Source organism: Delphinus delphis, chromosome 6 (genome assembly GCF_949987515.2).
Source record: "Delphinus delphis chromosome 6, mDelDel1.2, whole genome shotgun sequence".
NCBI lineage: Eukaryota > Metazoa > Chordata > Mammalia > Artiodactyla > Delphinidae > Delphinus > Delphinus delphis.
In genome coordinates, this window is record NC_082688.1 from 59,442,213 (window position 1) to 59,462,344 (window position 20,132).

A 20,132-nucleotide genomic window follows, 5' to 3' on the forward strand; every position below is an offset into this window, starting at 1 on the left:
TAGTGTGACAGATCACTTCTATGTAGCAGAGGCAAAATTTAAAATCTTTAAAGGGTCAAAAATAAAAGTTCTACTTGTTCTGTGTTATTGCCTTCAGTACTGCAATCACCATTCTATAGCAGCAGTCATTTCACCACACTGTGGAGATTTAGAGTTTGTGTACATAGGTTGATGTGCCCACATTTATGTATGTATGGAAATGCTTGCACGGGAAACCTAATTATTAAAACCAACTAAGAGAATCTTCTTCTGCATTTTATATGGGTTTACGTAAATATTTATGAAACTATCTTCTAGTCTAAATATACTGCAGTTCAGTAGAAAGCAATTGTTTTGATCACATCCAACAAGCATAGGCTTTTTGCAAGTAGGTCTTGTTACCTATTACGTAAAAAAGTAGAGAACAGGTCTCTAGTGTCACTACTATGAATGCCATTTTACTAAGCAGAAAATATGCCCAAGTGAGATGAATTTATTTGTGTAGCAAATACACTTTAGTGGGTATAGTTTAACGTCTTATTTGATCTTTGTTACAGAGGTGTAAAGTAAGTACTCCATTTTTACTTTAAAGAAACTAAAGCTCAAATGAGGTTAAGTAGTTTGGCTTATTTAAATAGCTGATCAGTAGCAGAAGGAGGGCAAAACCCCAGAACTCTAAAATTTAAGTCTTTTGCTCTTTCACGTATCAAGAGGTAATTACATTTGACCTTGAACAACACGGGTTTGAATTGTGCTGGTTCACTTATACATGGATTATTCTCAATAGTAAATACTGCAGTACTACATGATGCAGGGTTGGCTGAACCCATGGATGAGGAACTGTACATATGGAGGGCCGACAGTAAGTTACACATGAATTTTCAATAGCACTAAGGGTCTGTGCCCCAATCTTCACATTGTTCAGGGGTCAACTGTAACAATGAAAGAATGATTCAGAAACCTACTAAAGATTTAGGCCTACAATAATGTAATTCAATTCTTAGCAAAGACAGACAGAAACCTGACTGATTTTATTCCAACTACTTAATTCCTGATTATGAATTCGGTAACAATTCAGTGAATTTAAAGGAATGTTTCTTTATTTAAGATCACTCTAACTTCATTAAAAGATTTTGTATTGTCAATTCTAATAAGACTTTTTTTGTACAGTTTTGACTGCTAATTAAAAAGACTCATAAGAGAACTGGAAATTTTTATTTACCAAAGGAAATTTTAACTGAATCTCGTTTTATTTTGAAATTCTTTTAGGTTAAACAAGACTATACTATTTTAATTTGAAAACATGCAGAAATTTACCTAAGTTATTATCATGAGTTGATACTAATCAGAGGATAAAGAGATGTATATATAGAGGTTAGCTGATATATATAGATAGTATATCACATACGTCATATATATGCTTATAACAAGTGCTTTGCTGCTGTCTACTTCGTAACTTTCAGTGGATTAAAATTTAACTCTAGCAACAACAAAAATTAAAAAGTCAAATAAAAACTTAGATTACTTATTATCTCATTTTAAGGGTTGATTCTCAGAGATAGAACATATACTGGGCAAAATGATTTCTATCAGTTACACGCACTTTATTTTAGTGGTTCTCAACAAAGGGAAATTTTAGCATCCATGTGACAGTGGCAATGTCTAGAGACACTTTTGACTGTTAGTACTGGTAGGTTGCTACCGCATGTAGTACGTAGAAGCCAGAGATGCTGCTAAACATCCTAGGATACACAGGACAGTCTTCAATGTTGACTGTGTGAAGGTTGAGAAACGCTGGTTTATTCAAATAACTCTTACTGTGGGTTACAAGTGAGATGAATTCGCATAGTCTAAATAATTAGACAGGTTTGCTTCAGAGTCAAGGCGTGACTTCTAAGCTAAACAGCTATATCCAACTATATGAAGAGTCGTTCCCTGGGAAAATAAACCGGTAATAGTTCCCTCAACGCAAATACTGTCTTTTCGATGCATGAATGTATGTACTTTTTCCTTTAGGATTCAATCCGGCGTTAGTGCTTTGAGATCTCGCGCCAGGTTAGCAACACACAGGCTCAAACTAGCTTTTCATTGATTTTCACATGCAGAAGTTAATTTTGAGTTTCTATGACATATGAAACCAAATATAAAATAACTATAATAAAAGAAAATAATACCCATTGAATATTTTCTCTCATTCTTTTCTGATTTATTAGTGAACGTGAAAATAGTAGCCATCTGGACTGGAAAGGAAACAATAACATTTCCCATTTCTAAAAGAAAACAGCAATAACCATAAGCCGGAAGAAATAAAATTCATCACATTTTTCTCCCCTATTGCTTGAGCCTAGAGACACACAGACAGTCCGACAAGTCTGAGATACGAACATAAACTTTGATTGCGATTTAAAAAAAAAAAAGTTTATTTTACTTTTCACTTCAGTTCATTAATATTTTTAATTTCCACGCTACCAAAAGCACGATATTCTCTCTTTTTGTCAAAAACAAATTAAACCCTCAGGGAAGGAGAAACACTACCCCACGAGAAAAGGTTCCTTCCTCAGCTTGTCAAGAAAAACATTCCTAACTACTGGAATGGTTGACAGCAAATCTCTGCCAGGTAACACACCTATTTGTGACATATTACTATTTTTGAACCGACATGTATCCTTCAGATACTATAATAAATTTTTAAACCAATTAAACTGACAAAAGCTTTTTCAGTTTATCCCGTTGGTCCCAGAATAATGCAAATTTATTTGCTCCATTTGAGCACTTGAAACCCAATAACACACCAAGAGGACCTAAAAAACACATTAAAAGTAACCTATTACCTAATCTAGCTTTTTAAAAACTTCCATAAAACATTTTTTATGGTGCTTATTAACTGTTTTCAATAGAAGGTTAGGTGATTGCTATAGCGACGGAACTGAAAAGATGAAGCCTATGATGGATGAGGAATATACAATACACTAATAAACAACTCATTTGCTAAATTAGCCACTAATCCTGTCCAATCTGACTCGTTCAAATCCTTGAAAAACGATCCTAATATTCAGCACTTTTTAATCCATACACAAACTTTTAAATAAAATAGCTATAAATCGGCAAGATTATTTCATTTGAAAATGATCCACTGCACTGATGTCCACATTTGCTACTTTAAAAATAAAATGCTCATGGCCTTGCATCTTATTTCTGCCAGATAAGCTCAGACATAAAGTTTTTAATACTTTTTGTTTAATAACAAAGCTTAAAGGCATAAGTTTTTCCTGTATGTTGTTGAAACAAGACAGAATCAAAGCCTGAGGACATCTGGGGTGGGGAGATTATGGTTCTAACCATGGAAGAATGCTAAGAAGCATCAAGTCACTTGTCCTCCTAGATCTCTAGAGCTCATGCCACACACCATGAAGAACAGCAAAAAATATGTACCATACTTCTGTCCTTGCTTACTTACAGTGAATGGAATGGAAAGGTATCATAAACAATGAGGGAAAATTTATAACAATGAGCTTATGCCAAGTGCAAAATAGAGCGTTCAAACTATAAATTAATGGTAGTTTAAGGCCAAGAGAGATTAATCTCTGACATCTTAAAGAATTAGAAGAACTAAAATAGAGCTGGTCCATGAAAAGATGGCTCACTTAAAAAATAAATAAATAAATGCAAAGTATTCCAAATCATCCACTTGTCTAGATCAAGGAAGATACTATATAAACTATTTCATTCATACTCTTTTCTTTTAATTATTTCTTTTTAATGGCAAGCTTCCGAGACACACAGGACAGACTGGTCCTACATTCTACACACTCCTCAGGAATTCTGCTACACAAACCATTGGTTGGACACTTCATCAGATAAGGAGGGATTTCAGTACTTCCTGCTGCCCTGGGAACTACTGTGAACGTTTATGCTGGTCTTAGATACTTTACTGACTGAGCAAGAGACTGCAAATGCTCTAAAACCGAAGATCCACTGTAGGAGAAGAAGTAGAACTGTGAGAGGGACAGCAGCACCCAGCAGAAGCAGGGGAGGCCCACAGTGGGCCTGTGAGAGCTGTCACCTGGCCAGCACCCATTCGCGTTCTTTTCAGCAAAGGAACATTAAGGAACATAAGAACAGAATATTGGTAGAATAAATCTTCAATATGGTGTTGGCAGACTTCACTAAAATTATGGTCATTTGTTTCAATTTTATAATGTGGGGCTTTGGTGAGGCTTAATTTCATACTCTTCCTTATTAATCATGGTTTTCTTTTCCATAGTTGTGTCTCTACAATATAAGTGCTGGGAGGAAACTCTCAAAAAAAACTTCTAAGAAGGTAAATATCCTCCCTACTTCTAGCCACCAGCAAGCTTTTTACTTATCTAAATTTCATATTCAAAATAGAGTGTTGTGTCTGAAGTAGCTTATACAGATATATAATGGTATAATGAGACAAATGTATCTTTAAAGCAGGTGGTCCATTTGATCAAAAACTTTATTACATACAAATTAGTATATAGAAATAAGGGACACTGATTTGCCTCACTGCATCTTCCTATATTTAAAGCTTAGATTAATTTGCATTTTTTTTACTCCTATAGGGTTACAGTATATGTTGTCTTATAACCATTTTTCAGAAGATCACTGGATTAATACATTTTTGCACAGCAACAGTATAAACTGCTCTGATACATCATTGCAACACTAAATATTAATTCAAAATCAAACTGAAAGTTGCAAGGACTGACTTGGCCTCTGCCCATAATCATACAATTCTGGGCAAATGTGACACAATTTTGAGAGCTCTTATGATTGGCATGAAACATAGTCTGGCATATAAATATAAAAATGGAAAAAACATAATGACAATAAGAATACCATTTCACTAGTTTAAATCAGTGAGTGAAATACCGATTGCTCAGTAATGGAATTGAGACATTAGCTAGTTCTTGGCCACAAAAATGAAGCTATATTTCTTTGTCATGCTTCGCAGCAAAATTAAGATTAATCCAAAGTAGAAATGAAATAAATAAACACTAAAATAGCAAAGAAAAGTGAGTTAGTATAGAATCCTGAAATGGGGAAATTCTTTCTAAACATGGCATGAAAACCAGAAACGATAGAGGAAGCAACTAGTAAATTTAACAACAGAAAAAATTCTGAGTGGCAAAATACATTACAAACTTGAAAAACAAGACAAAAATCTCTTGATGTTCTTAAAATACACATGTTTTAATGTTTAAGAGCTTGTACAACTCAGTAAGAATTTTTAAAAATCCTATTGAAAAATGGGCAAGTGACTTAAAGCAAATATTAACAGACTTAAAGGGATACATGGACAACAATGCAATAATAGTAAGGGACTCTAATACCCCACTTTCATCAATGAATAGATCATCTAGACAGAAAATCAGTAAGAAAACATTGGCCTTAAATGACATGTTAGACCAGATGAACTTAACAGGTATATATACAGAATATTTCACACCAAAGCAACAGAATACACATTCCTCTCAAGTGCACATGGAACATTCTCCAGAATACATTATGTGTTAGACCACAAACAAGCCTTAATAAATTTAAGAAGGCTGAAACCATATCAAGCATCTTTTTTGACCATAATAGTATCAGACTAGAAATTAATTACAGGAAGAAAACTGGAAAATTCACAAATATGTGGAGATTAAACATCCTACTGAACAACCAATGGGTCCAAGTACAAACCAAAAGAGAAATAAAAAAATACTTTGAGACAAATGAAAATGGAAATGGCAATGTGCTAGTATTTATGGGATGCAGCAAAACAATTCCAAGAGCAAATTTCATAGTGATAAATGCCTATATAGAAACAACGAAAAGCTCAAATAAACACCCTAAACTTACACCCCCAAGCAACTAGAAAAAGAACAAACGAAGACCAAAATTAGTAGAAGGAAGTACATAACAAAGATCAGAGTGGAAATAAAGTAAATAAAGACTAAAAAGACAACAGAAAAGACCAATAAAAGAGTTGGTTCTTTGCAAAGGTAAAAGAAATTGATGAACCTTTAGTTAGGCTCATTTTGAAAAAGGAGAAGACTACTAACACACCATTGTAAAGCAATTATACTCCAATAAAGATGTTAAAAAAAAAGAAAAAGGAGAAGGCTCAAAATCAGAAATGAAAGAGGACACATCACAATTGATACCACAGAAATACAAATGATCATAAGAGACTACTATGACCAATTATATATTAACAAATTGGACAACCTATAAGCAGATAAATTTTTAGAAACATACAACCTACAAAAGACGAAGTTGTAGAGAAATAGAAAATCTGAACAGACTGATTACTAGTTAGGAGATTGGATGACAAACTTACCAACAAAAGTCCAGGACCAGATGGCTTAACTAGTGAACTCTACTGAATATTTAAAGAAAACTTCATATCCATACTTAGGAAACACTTCCAAAAAAATTGAAGGGGAGGAAACTTTTCCAAATTCATTACATGAGACCAACATTACCCTTATACCAAAACCAGACAAGGATGCCACAGGAAAATAAAATAAAATAATATTACAAGCCAATGTCCCTGACGAAAATAAGTGCAAAAATACTCAAAATATTAGCAAACCAAATTCAACAATACATTAAAAGGATCATACACCATGATCAAGTGAGATTTATTCCAGGGATGCAAGGATGATTCAACATATGCAAATTATTCATTGTGATATGCCACATTAAAATGAAGGATAAAAATCATACGATCACCTAAATCGATGCAGAAAAAGCACTAGACAAAATTCAACATCCATTCATGATAAAAATCTCAACAAAGTGGATGTAGAGGGAACATATCTCAATGTAATAAAGGCCATACATAAAAGGCAGACCAGACATTGATAAGAGGGAGCACAGAACCAAAAATAATAAAGACCATATATAACAAGTCCACAGGTAGCATCATACTCAATGATAAAAAGCACAAAGCTATTCCTCTAAGATCAGCAACAAGATAAGGATGCCTACTCTCACCACTTCTTTTCAACATAGTATTGGAAGCCATAGTCAGATCAATTAGGCAAGAAAAGTGAAAAAGCATTCAAATTAGAAAGCAAGAGGGAAAACTGTCACTATTTACAGATGACATGAAACTATATACAGAAAAACTTAAAGACTCCACCCAAACACACACATACACACACACAAACCTGTTAGTAAAACTGCAGGATACAAAGTTAATATACAAAAATCTGTTGCATTTTAATATACTAATAATGAACTAGCAGAAAGAGATTAAGAAAATAATCCCATTTGTAATTTTATCAAAAAGAGTAGTATGCTTAGGAATAACTTTAACCAAAGAGGTAAAAGACCTGTGTACTGAAAACTATAACACAATGTTGAAGGAAAACGAAGACAATACAAATAAATAGAAAATTATTCTGTACTCATGAATTGCAAGAATTAATATTGTTAAAATGCCCGTACTACCCAAAGCAACATACAGACTCAATGCAATCCCTATCAAAATTCCACGGCATTTTTCACAGAAATAGAATAAACTAAAATTTGTATGGAGCCACTAAAGACCCTGGGTACCCAAAGCAATCTTTAGAAAGAAGAGCAAAGCTGGAGACACTGTGTTCCCTGATTTCAAATTATATTACAAAGCTATAGTAATCTGAACACTATGATATTTGGCATAAAAACATACACAGAGATCAATGGAACAGAATAAATAGCCCAGAATAAACCCATCCATATATGATCAATTAACTTATGACAAAGGAACCAACAATATACAATGAAGAAAGGGCAGAATCTTGAATAAATGGTGTTGGGAAAACTGGACAGCTACACACAAAAGAATAAAACTTGACCATTATCTTACACCACACACAAAAATTAACTCAAAATAGACTGAAGACTTGAACCCTGAAACCATAAAATTCTTAAAGGAAAACAGGCAGTAAGCCTCATGACATCAGTCTTGGTAATAAGTTTTTTGGATTTGACCCCAAAAGCCAAGGTAATAAAAAAAAACAAGTGGGACTACCTCTATCTAAAAAGATATGGCACAGAAATAGAAACCATCAACAAAATGAAAAGGCAACCTATGGAATGGGAGAAAGTCTTTCCAAATCATACATCTGACAAGGGGTTAATGTTCAAAATATATAAAGAACTTTTACAACTCAACAGCAAAAAAGCAATCTGATTAAAAATGGGCAGAGGATCTGAATAGACATTTGTTTTCCAAAGAAAATATACAGATAGCCAACAGATACATGAAAAATTGTTCAACATCACTAATCATCAGGAAAATGCAAATCAAAACCACAATGAGGTATCACCCAATACGTATCAGAATGGTTATTATCAAAAAGGTAAAAGTAAGTATTGGCGAGGATGTGGAGAAAAGGGAACACTGGTTCACTGTTGGTGGGAATGTAAATTGGTGCAGCCACTAAGGAAAACAGTATGGAAATTGCAAAAAAGTTAAAGATAAAACTATCATATGATCCAGCATTTCCACTTCTGTGTATGTATCTTAAGAAAATAAAATGCTAATCCAAAAAGACATCAGCACCGCCATGTTCACTGCAACATTATTTACAAGAGCCAAGGCATGGAAACAACCTAAGTGTCCATCAAATGGATGAATGGATAAAGAAATGTGGGGGGTGTGTGTGTGTGTGTGTGTGTGTGTGTGTGTGTGTGCATAAATATATAAAAATAAATAAATAAAAATATATAGTGGAATATTATTCAGCTATAAATAAAGAATGAAATCTTGCCATCTGCAACAACATGGATGGATCTCGAGAGCACTATGTTAACTGAAATAAGAGAGACTGTTTTGGTTCATTTCTAGAATCAAAGAATGAACACCTGTTTCAGATAAAACTAAAAAAAAGATGGAATATATATTAAAGCCATGAAAATTCTCAACTTACAGATATTTGATATGTAGATGAAGAATAGAATGCATCACATTACTGTAAGAATCTATTTATTTGTAACAATGACCACTTTCACCTCAGCGTGAAAAGGAACATATTTTCAAAATCCTATTCCAAACAGATATTAAGCAGTGACATGAATAAAATGAAACAATTTCATAATCAAACCAGTGCTAATAAACTTTTTAATGAGTTTATCTTTCAAAGAAAGAATGCATTAAGCTCACTCATTTTGTTTACATCATTTTTGTGGCCATTTCAACCACAATCTTGTAACTTCAGTTTTGAAAATAACAGAAATGGAAAGAAGGATTTTAAGCAAAAGTACCTTGTGATTCCAAGGGAAAGTTTACCACGGATATGGAGCAGCGGCACTTATTCCATAACTCAGTCCTGAAAGCCTCGGACAATTTAGGGAATGATGGGAAGAATGAGCCAGTTTTCCGTGCAGTAGATGGAAGCGATTATACTTGGTGTGGTAAACCACCCCCCTTTCGATTATCAGACACTCCATTTCGGAACATAAAAAATATTTGATACTTCTGGCTGATTAATACTCTCATGGTAAAAAGTATATATTTGTAAGACTCAAAAAATAATTTTAAAAAACTGGTAGTGAAAGACTTGAAACAAAAGATCCAATTTTTCTAAGTCAATCTTGAGTAAAAATTCTAATCATTCCTAATTTCTCAGAAAATACCCTCCTTAAAATTTCCTTACATAACTATGGTGAATTGAGCATTGGTGTTAAACCATCAGCAGTTCAAGGAATTCTGCTCTTTTCTATTATGGAAGCTTGAGAGATAATAGCATATGTTTTACAAACATAAAATTCACCTTTAGTATGTCAAAGAATAGATGTAAGTATAAAAGAAATACTTGAGTTCTCCATTGGCACTCTGTAAAGAAAGTACACCAAAATATTTTCCTTTATAAAAGAAAATGACATTGCAAGCATGAAAAGGAAACAAAAAGATCAACAGTGAAGATAAAAACACCACCATGCTGTCAGGATGTCCACTCTCAAGTCTGCATGAGCTTCGCTGAGAATTTAAGATGACATCTTGTAACTGTAAATATCTTGAAATGGTAAATATCTCTATTTACCGAAATAAAAAGACAGGGTGGGACTGAGCCTTTTTATCCAAAATAGATCATTAGAGTTGAAAATAATTTTGGTAATAATTACACATAGACTCATTTCACAGAGGAGAAAACTGAGACATAGAGGCTTTAATTTGTCTGTCAAACGTCATAGCAAAGTCCACAGTACAGCTGACCTACAGCTCGAGCTCAAGGATCACGAAGGCACTCCTAGAGCAAAATATCATTTTCATAGTTATATTTTTTCAAAGCAAGAATAAGTCACCTGGTGGCTTAAGGTCTTATTTACTTAAGGATATGAAGGCAAAACCCTTAAATCAAGACAAACGTAGAAAATCTAGGCTAGGCAGTGTACTAAGCATATATAGAATGACTATGTATTGTTTTGAAACAGGTGATTGGGGTAACTTGGAAAAATTAACAGCATCTCCATACATGACCCTTACTCCCATACAAATAATTCCCTATTGAGAAATCTGGCTTCATTTGCTACATTAAAACAGCGGGGAGAAGTGGATGGGAAGTTGCAACAGAGGATTGTAAAATATTCTCCAAGAATATATCTAAGATTCTATTTATTAAATTTTAAAATTGTATATGCTACATGGTCAGAATAAACACTGTAAAATAATAATAGCATAAAATAAATCCCCTAAAATTATACTCCTAGATGTGATCAATGGAGATGGGAGAATTAAAGGACTATACTATTTTTAACGAGGAAAAAAATAGTCTTACTTCTTAATAGGAATCAATCAGAACAAAACCATGCCATAGTAAAGCTTGAATTGTGTCTTTATTCTCCAAGAAACACATGTTTAGCCGCTAGAAACTTGTTCTCTTTTCCACTATCAGAGCAGAATTTGACCTCGATATTCTAGACTTAGCAAGCAAATAGGAAAAGGCTATGTTTTGATAAAAGGCAAGTGAGACTACTAAGAAAAAGGTAAAAGTACAACTTCACTAATGTATTTTTAAGTCTGACTTTAGGATTCTGGAATGATGGTGCCATGTGTTTCAATTCTCCACAATAGAGTTTTTAAAGAGATGGACATTGGGGTGTCATGAGTCCTTGCTAAAACCTCAGTTTGCCACTCAGGTTATTTCTGTGTTTATTAGAAGGGTGCATTAATCTAATTAGTGTTAAGAATTATGGTACTGAACCATTTTAATGCACTGGAATGTGGAATGAAAAGTCATCAGCAAAGGCACAGAAAACAAAATATGCGACCTTATATAACATTTTGTGTTGTGAATACTAAATAAGACTTTTGGATGTATAATTTAAAAAGTGGTTTTGCTTATTTCTGAAGTAAGGTATGCATGAATGTTCCTGAGGGAGACTTGCTAGTATAGTAATACCCTTATGTTTTAACATAGTCCCTTTACGCAGGTTTCTTGATTTCCTTTTCAGGATAGAAAGTATTTGCAATTATTCAGATACATGTTGATAGGACAAAATGTCCACTTTTTCTTTTTTTTTTTTCCAAGAAGAGGAAATATTTGAGAAGTTTTTCTGTGGCAAATACTTTTGTGAAAATTAATGACAAATTGCAGGACTTAAATAACTGGAAGTTTTATTCTAAGTTTTTTCTAGCAGGAGACAATTTTAGAGAACTTTAGGAGAATCCGACAAAAGCAGAGACAGAACCCAACCTGTCCAGTGTTGAGTCCTGTAGCAACTACATAGCTGCCTAAGTATGAAACATGATTTATTGACTTGTCAAATTTTTGGTAAGGAAAATAAATCCTATGCTATGGTTGTGAACTGCTTGCACATCTACATCTTACATCAAAAAAGTCCTCACTCTACCTCAATATGGTAAAAATGCAATTGCCACAGACACGTAGCAAGCCTTTATGTGTTTTCAATATCTAGGAACTGGTACACATATCCAGGATAGAAGGGTATCTCAGAAACTAGGATAGAGGCTGGGCTGGGTAGCCATTGGCAGGACAGTATACAAGTCTCCATATTTAGTCCTATTAGCATAGTCCCAGTCCCTTAAAGCCCACCCACCTTGCCGCTTACCATTGTTCAGTACCTACAACAAGATGCTATAATTTTCTTTAAGCATGCTTTTTAGAAATCATTTTAAGGGTCTACATGGGCTACTGTAAAATTTTACATAATAACTAAGTATATAAAACAAGATCACATAAAAATTCAAAGCAATTTTGATGGTTATGGTAAAAAAGATAAAGACGTGTCAAAAATACAAGTGCATATGTATGACGTCATACATGCCTGAAAAGTGAAAATTAGTGGTCATTTTGGGGTACTGCCTTCAACATGTTATTAATAGAACTATATTACTAGGTAGAAAGAAGATTTAAATGAATAAACAAAATATAAATATTTGAGAGGACTTAGTATAATTAGAAATAGATATAGAGAAAGCAACATATTCTATGCCAATGACAAAATAGAATAGGTTAACATATTTGACAGTAAATTAATATTTGAGAATGGTGATAAACAAAAGTATATAAGATCACTTACAAAAGTCTATGCTTAATTTTTCAGGAAACTTAAACATACCGTAAGGTATTGCCTTTCTTCAACCTCAATCATTTTATTACCTTTTCACATTTCCTGTTCCTCCCTTATTTCTGAAATTGTGAAAGACAACTTCTACCATATACATCCCACTAGCAAAAAATTGTAAACCAATTCAGCATGACTAGAAAATAGAAATAATATACGGAAAGACATTTTCATATGCCTCAGCATGTTTGTGGCAACTTTTTAAGGCATTTATCTTTTTTTGATACTAGAGTTTGTATTGCAGGAGTGATTTTCAGGCTGGGACAAAGTGGAAATGATTGTCTAAGAGTCCCTCTGAAAAACACAGGGAGAGGGATGAGAAGGGGAGGGGCATCAGCTGGCAATTGTAGAGTTTTCCTGATATCACTTGATACTTGTTGGACAGTAAGTCTGGTAGTCTGAGTACCCAAGACAAAGGAAGTAACATACAACAACAAATGGAACAATAAACAAATAAATAAAAATCCATAAAAACCTGCTTGGGTAGTGTTCCTATTTTTTACAAACACCTGGAGAAGTACTGCTTGCCTTAGGACAGCAGGCAAGAAATCAAGCAGGGTATGCCATGCTTAATTAACCACAAAAGGTTCTTTCAAAATATTGAATATTAGTACTAAGATAATTTCAGTAGATTTACTAGAATCCCTATTTAAATTATTTTCATGAAAGCATTTATTAATATGTTAGATGAGAGTGACTTAAATACAAAAGTAGATAATGTACCTTTCCACTAAAAAGACAGTTCTGCATACAGTCTAGTTACTGACACTAGTAGAATCCAACTAAGGATTGTTATTAGCAAATGTGCAAGCCCTATGCCATCCTGAGAAGCAAACTACTAATATGACATAATTTTTGCTCAATGTTAAGGAAGTATGCTTAATAACTAATTCTCCCGAAATGGAATGTGCTGCCTTGAGAAGGTTTTTTTGAACTCCAATCCTGAAGGTGAAATTAGGGGAGAGGAATGAGGAGATACAAAATTAATGGAAGTTGTTGAAGGGATGTGTCACTCAAGTCAGACTGAATTCCAGATGTAATGACTCTGATTCTTAGAAGTTGAATCAACATTATAGAGGTAGATTTTAATGTCCCGCAACCATGTTTTGGGAGACTTTTATTATTGACATGAAATATGATGAGGTGTAATTTGTTGTGCTCCCTTCCATGGTAGTGGACTTAAATGCTTTTAGTTCCAGGTAATTGTATACATACAATTATTTTTGATCTCCACTCCTGTGTGTGAAGAAAGGAGGTTATGTTTAATTAATTAATTGTTGTAGAAATGATGCTAGTTGGCATGTTAGTGGCATTTAAATTATTACATCTTTTAAAAAGTTAAACTGAAAAAAAAAGTTAAACTGAGCTAGCACATGGAAGCTTACACTGTATAAGACAAAACAAAACAAAACAGGCATAGGTGGGGGTGTTGCTTCAGGTCAATTCAAAGAGTAAAAATTGAACAAAGATTACTCTGAATACCCTACCAAAATAAAATAATCTAAGACATGGAGACTCTTTTTAACTTAGGAAAAAGGAAATGATTATTTTATGGTCCTTAATATGGATCTTACCTAAGGACAGTTAAGATTAAAGAACTAAAAGCATTATTACAAGAATACTGTTCATTTTTCAATTGGAAAGTGTACCATTTTAAATTTAGATATTCGTCTTGTATCTTTTCCCCTCTTCATGTTGTTTGATTCTAAAGATATTTGGTAAGTGAGTAATAGCTGTTTTTTATTAAATATTTTAGTACAGATTTTCCCAAGGCTTTTATTTTGGGAGCTTTGTTACCTGCTATGACAACCACGTAAGTAGTACCTCAGATTATTTGGTGACAGGAGAAAACTATTTTAAAGTCAAAAATAATATTGCCAAAACATACCTTTGGAAACCTGACTCCAGATTTCAAAATTACATAAATACTACGATGCCCATTTTCACAAGAACCATTTGATTAGTTTGAGCAGGTTTTAGGCTGCTGCAACAAACCAAAACCAAAAACAAAACGAGAAAGAAGAACTCAGTGGCTTAAAACAAATAATTTACTTCTTGTTCTTATACATTGGCTCTGGAACTAGGAGTCTTGCCACAGCAGGTTTCTTCCATCAGATGACTCAGAGAACCAGGATGATTTACTACTGTGGCTCTGTTATCTCAAACTGATGTCTCTTCTGTAGAGGCAGAGAGAGACTAGAAAGTACACAGGGTCTTTTCACCTCCTCTGCCCCAAAGTGATACACTGCTTTTCCAGTTTTCATTGGCCAGAAATAATCACATGGCCCTACCTCACCGTAAGGTAGAGGGAAAATATCATCTCCCTGTTACTCAAGAATGAAAGGAAACCCAAATACTGATGGGCACTAATGATGCCTCTCATACTGTCCAATAACCTGGCATCCTAGCAAGGTGAAGGGAAAAAATGAAAGGCCTAAAACAAACATTGAGAACTTCAGTCGACACCAATTTTAAAAATAAATAAAAGCACCACAATTACACAAAACACATAAAATGACAGTCCTTGAACTCAATCACATCATTTTTATACTACCTAACCTCTATTAGATTGTTTGCACAAATAAATTACTCAATAAGATGTGAGAGATGAATAAATGAATTGATGAGAGTATGCTATTCCTTTCTTTGGTCCCTGAACATATAATTTATGTTCACATCATGACCATTTTCATCACAATAGCAAGCTAACACTGAAGATAATTTTAATACCTGTATATTTTCATAAAATTGACAAAGTATTTATTTAATTTTTACTTTTTCATTGAAGTATAGTTGATATACACAAACAACCCAATTTAAAAATGGGTACAAGAACCAAATAGATATTTTCCCAAAAAGGAAATGCAGATTGCTAACAGGCACATGAAAAGATGCTCAACATTGCTAGTCATCAGGGAAATGTAAATCGAAACCATAATGAGATATCACCTCACAGCTGTTGGAATGGCTGTCAGCAAACAGAACACATTTAACAAATGTAGGCAAGCATGTAGAGAAAAGGAAACCCTCATACACTGATGGTAGGAATGTAAATTGGTATAAGCACTGTAGAAAACAGTATGGAGGCTTCTCAAAAAACTAAAAATAGAACTCTCATATGACCCAGCAACTCCACTCCTGGGTATATATTTAAAAAAAAAAGTACACTAATTCAAAAAGATACATGCACCCCAATTTTCACAGCAGCTTTATTTATAATTGCAAAGATATGGAAGCAACCTAAGTTTCCATCAACAGATGAATGGATAAAGAAGCTGTGGTATACATTGACAATGGAATACTACTCAGCCATAAAAATGAATGAAATTTTGCCATTTGAAGCAACATGGATGGACTTGACAGGTATTATGCTGAGTGGAATAAATCAGAGGAAGACAAATACTAAATGATATCATTTATATGTGGAATCTAAAATATATAGCAAACTAGTGAAAATAACAAAAAAGAAGCAGACTCACAGATACAGAGAGCAAACCAGTAGTCACCAGTGGGGAGAGGGAAGGGGGAGGGGCAATATAGGGGTAGGAGATTAAGAGGTACAAACTATCAGGTATAAAATAAGCTATAAGGATATATTGTACAACAGGGGGATATAGCCAATATTTTATAATAACTATAAATGAAGAATAATAAAATATTTATGTATGTTTCCTAATTCAAAACTATGAGGTAGGCATATGTGTGTGGTCTGTTCCCTTCAGTTTTTAAATACAACTTAAGACCCTTAGAAAACACATAGTATTTTAACACCAAACATTTAATTCTTGATGAGGGACTACTTTAAAACATACGGATATTTTGGTATATGTCCAAAAAATATTTTTAAACCCTCTATATTAGAGACTGAACTCAATTCTTAGAAAATGAAATACTCAGTTGAATAATTTATATCATTTGAAAGAAATTCCATGACTAATACTAAGCACATGAATGTAATCTGCAGGTTGTCTGTAATACTATTTAAAAATAGGATGGCCAAACCTACATAAAATTTGCATTAAAAAACTGAGTACACGAATGAGTGAATGAAACATCCATTAATCACCATAGTCTAACTACAGAAGGGTTATGTGGGTTTCCACTACGTAGATTCTGTTTTGGTTATTAAAGACATGAATATGTATATATGTGTATAAATATAAATATATATATGATAGATATAGATATGATATAAAAGATAGATGCATATTATATAATACATACGTGCAAATGTACAACTTGGGCATAGACTGTGACAATTTTCCCACCCTTGGATTTAAAGCAAGCAGGCTTTTCATCTTCTCAAATAACTATAAAGTACAAAAGACTAAACCTCATGTTAACCACTTATGCACTTTTCTTAAGGACTGCAAGCCAGGGGTGCTACTTCAATATATGTAGAACTGGATATTATTAAAAGCATACTGGGGTAAATTTTCTTCGGAAAGACATCTCAGTGACATCTTCAGCATCCTAGAAATAGACTGAAATCTCAGCATCACGACTAAGTGATTGTAGATGAACTAACTAACCTCTCTGACCCTTAGTCTCCTCAGCTCTGAAATGCTGAACAAAATGCATGCCTCAGAGTATGATTGGAAGGTAGAACTGAGACTACATCCATTAAAAAAAGCACCTAGCAAAGCACCTGATACACAGTGAATCCTTAAAAATATTAATTCCCTTCAACTGTACATAATTGTGCATGTGTTATTAGCTTGACCTCTTAAAAGGTCCAAACTCCAGGTGCAGAAAATAAAATTTATGAATTGGAACAGACTGCTGCAATTGCACACCCAGATAAAAAATTCAGTGAATCATAAGCATTAAACATATTATTTTATGTAAGTGGAAAAATGCTGCAATAAGGCTTTCTGTAAATATTTTCAACTTCAACGTGGACTGTATTAGCTCTTCATATGGAAGTGAATTTTTATTGCTGGCATTTAGTTCCAGAATAAATATTATTTTTTAAGCTTGAGGATTATATGATAATGAATAGAATATGTTTCAATTTCTTTTACTTTGTAATAGTTGCATATTATCATTTACATTTCAATACTATTCTAGTTTGAATTTTACATTTATTTTCTTTTCACTGAATTGTACTCTAATAACACAGTTTTCTAGACTGTATCAATATTACCTGAAATAAATTCAGAATTATATATCAATCACCCTCCATGTTCGAGTCATTTTATTCCTACTAAAACTCATAATTGGATAGAAGCAAACAATATAGAAATTAAGTGTTAGGTTTGAGCTTTATAGCATAGTGAGTACACGTGAGATCCTAAATAAGTTAGTCTATTAAAATATTTCTTGAGGAACTACTAAACACAGAGCAATATGTAAGGTATGCTGTATAAATGGCACAAGAGGGCATTCCTACCTCATTTAACAAGCTTGCAAAATTGCTAAGTAGAAAATATGCATGCAATACAAGAACCTTAGAACACAAGACAGTATAAGTTAAAGCGCTAACTTTGTGATCCTGAAAATAAAGAGTTCAGGAAGGTGGGGAATCATACCACAATGTTTAAAGCAATGAAGAATTTCAGGAGAAAATGGGAGTTGGAGTTGAACTTGGCCTTGAGAGATGAATAGAATATGGATGTATAGGCAGACAAGGAAGACCACTCCATTCACAGAAGTTGACATAATGACGATGGGGGCTATGAGAGGAAAGAACTTAGCTTTGAGTTTCTTGGTATGTGCTCAAGGAAGATTGCTTTTGAATAAGTGTGGCAGAACTCAATTATCACGTATATAACAGATCAGGGGAAAAAATCCTTACAGGCAATATGGCAAGATATAGAACTATGAGGATAAGTGCTGTTTTTGATCAATCATCTGTCTGTTTTATGAAATGGATTAGAAATGAGATAAATTAGAAGAAGAATACCCAGAAGACAACTGGGATGATGAGAATTGCAAGAACACACTGACAGCTTAAATGAATTAATTAGGCAGGTAGAGTTCAGAAAAAAAGGATAATTACAGGAGGCATGTCCAGATCCCACATGTGCAACTAAGAGAAGGTTTAGGATGGGGAAAAATCCAGGAAACATTGAGATTATGAAATCCTGTATCCCAATTTTCATCATAATAAATCAAATGCTTAAGCAAAGCTCTCTATTTGCAGAAAGTGCTAAAGGGATAGGATGTTAACCCTCACCCTCATGAGAATGAATAGTGTCAGCTTTGTTACTGTTTGGCAGAAGGTATACACTGGATATGGCCTGAAGTAGCACAGAAACGTCATGATAAGATGACCAGAAGATACTAGTTTGGAAACCCTGAGAAGAATTTGGGAGCAACAGGTCATACACAATAACAAAGACACGTGGAACTCTCACCACCCTCCCATTCTAACCTAGCAATAACCAATTATTAGTAAAGACTGATGTATAAGACTGTACTTCTGCAATGCATCTAGTTGAAATTTCATAGTACTCTTGGCTGAGTATTATAGAAAGGGTGACTCTAGAAATCAGGAAAATTGTGGACTCCCATATTACACAAGAATAAGAATCCAAACCAGAGTATTATTGACAAAAACTAAATAAGATAAAATATGAGATAAAGAATGTTTTATAATCTTGCATATATTCAGAACATAGTAGGAAACCAATACATGAATTTGAGCAACATTTCTATAATATTTGGAGGGAAAAAAAAGAGACTGGGTGGAGTGTAAGATGAATATATAAGCTAATGTTTGGGAAAATACAACTTATAGAAAAACTTCTACCTCAACCAGTCATCTTTTTAATTAAACAATCTCGCTTCCCCATGCCTATAATATATGTACCAGGCAAATACCATACAAATTTTAAGAGTTTTCATGTTGAAAACTGTAGTGCCTTCAGTGTATTTCTAGTTCCATAATATGTAAACTATAATATCAACATTGTAGAAATGAAAATCTTTTTAAAAATTCAGTTATCAGCTCCTCTGTGATTTTTATTTTGCTGTTGCATTTGATCTATTTTAAAAGAAAAATTTTCAAATTGATACTCTCTGCATCTTACCTGAATAATTATTTTTCCTATCTCAGACTGTTTTGGTGGTGATTTTTGTTTCCTTAAGAAACAAATGCTACCCCTCCTTGGAATATTCTCCTGACCCATGAAGTTGAATCTTCAAGAAGTATCTGGACTTAACAGATCATCCCATATGGGTTAAGATGTAATTGACTTTCTACTATTGGCTTTAGGAGATTCAACCTCAGGGGATGGAAATGAGGGGAGAAATAAGAAAAAGGATTAAGCCTGAGATAAAAAGAAAGATAACCTCCCAAAATTTGTGGCAAAAGAATGAAAATATTGACAGTACTATAAAAAAAAAGTGTCTTACCAGAATTTTGAAGTCACTGGATGATCCAGGAGTCCAAGCCTAATTAGAAAAATAGAGTGAAAAAAAAGTTACTTTAGTTTTCTTGTTTTAAAAATAGATACACAATTTTTATAATTCTATAACGTTTACATTTATAAATATTGTAGACTGATGAAAATACCTTAGGAAACCATTTTTCTAGGTGAAAATATGTTTTTCACTTA

At 33.5% G+C, this 20,132-nt stretch overlaps 1 protein-coding gene across 6 annotated transcripts in view; it reads right to left on the reverse strand.

Moving 5' to 3' along the window:
- The window catches only part of PTPRD (protein tyrosine phosphatase receptor type D), a 2,140,681-nt gene that overhangs the window by 1,306,903 nt on the left and 813,646 nt on the right, over positions 1-20,132 (reverse strand). For all 6 annotated transcript variants that reach the window (XM_060014745.1, XM_060014746.1, XM_060014743.1 and 3 more), the window contains one exon: positions 19,930-19,968. The gene's annotated coding sequence lies outside the window, so the exon portion shown is untranslated. The remainder of the gene's footprint in view (positions 1-19,929; positions 19,969-20,132) is intronic.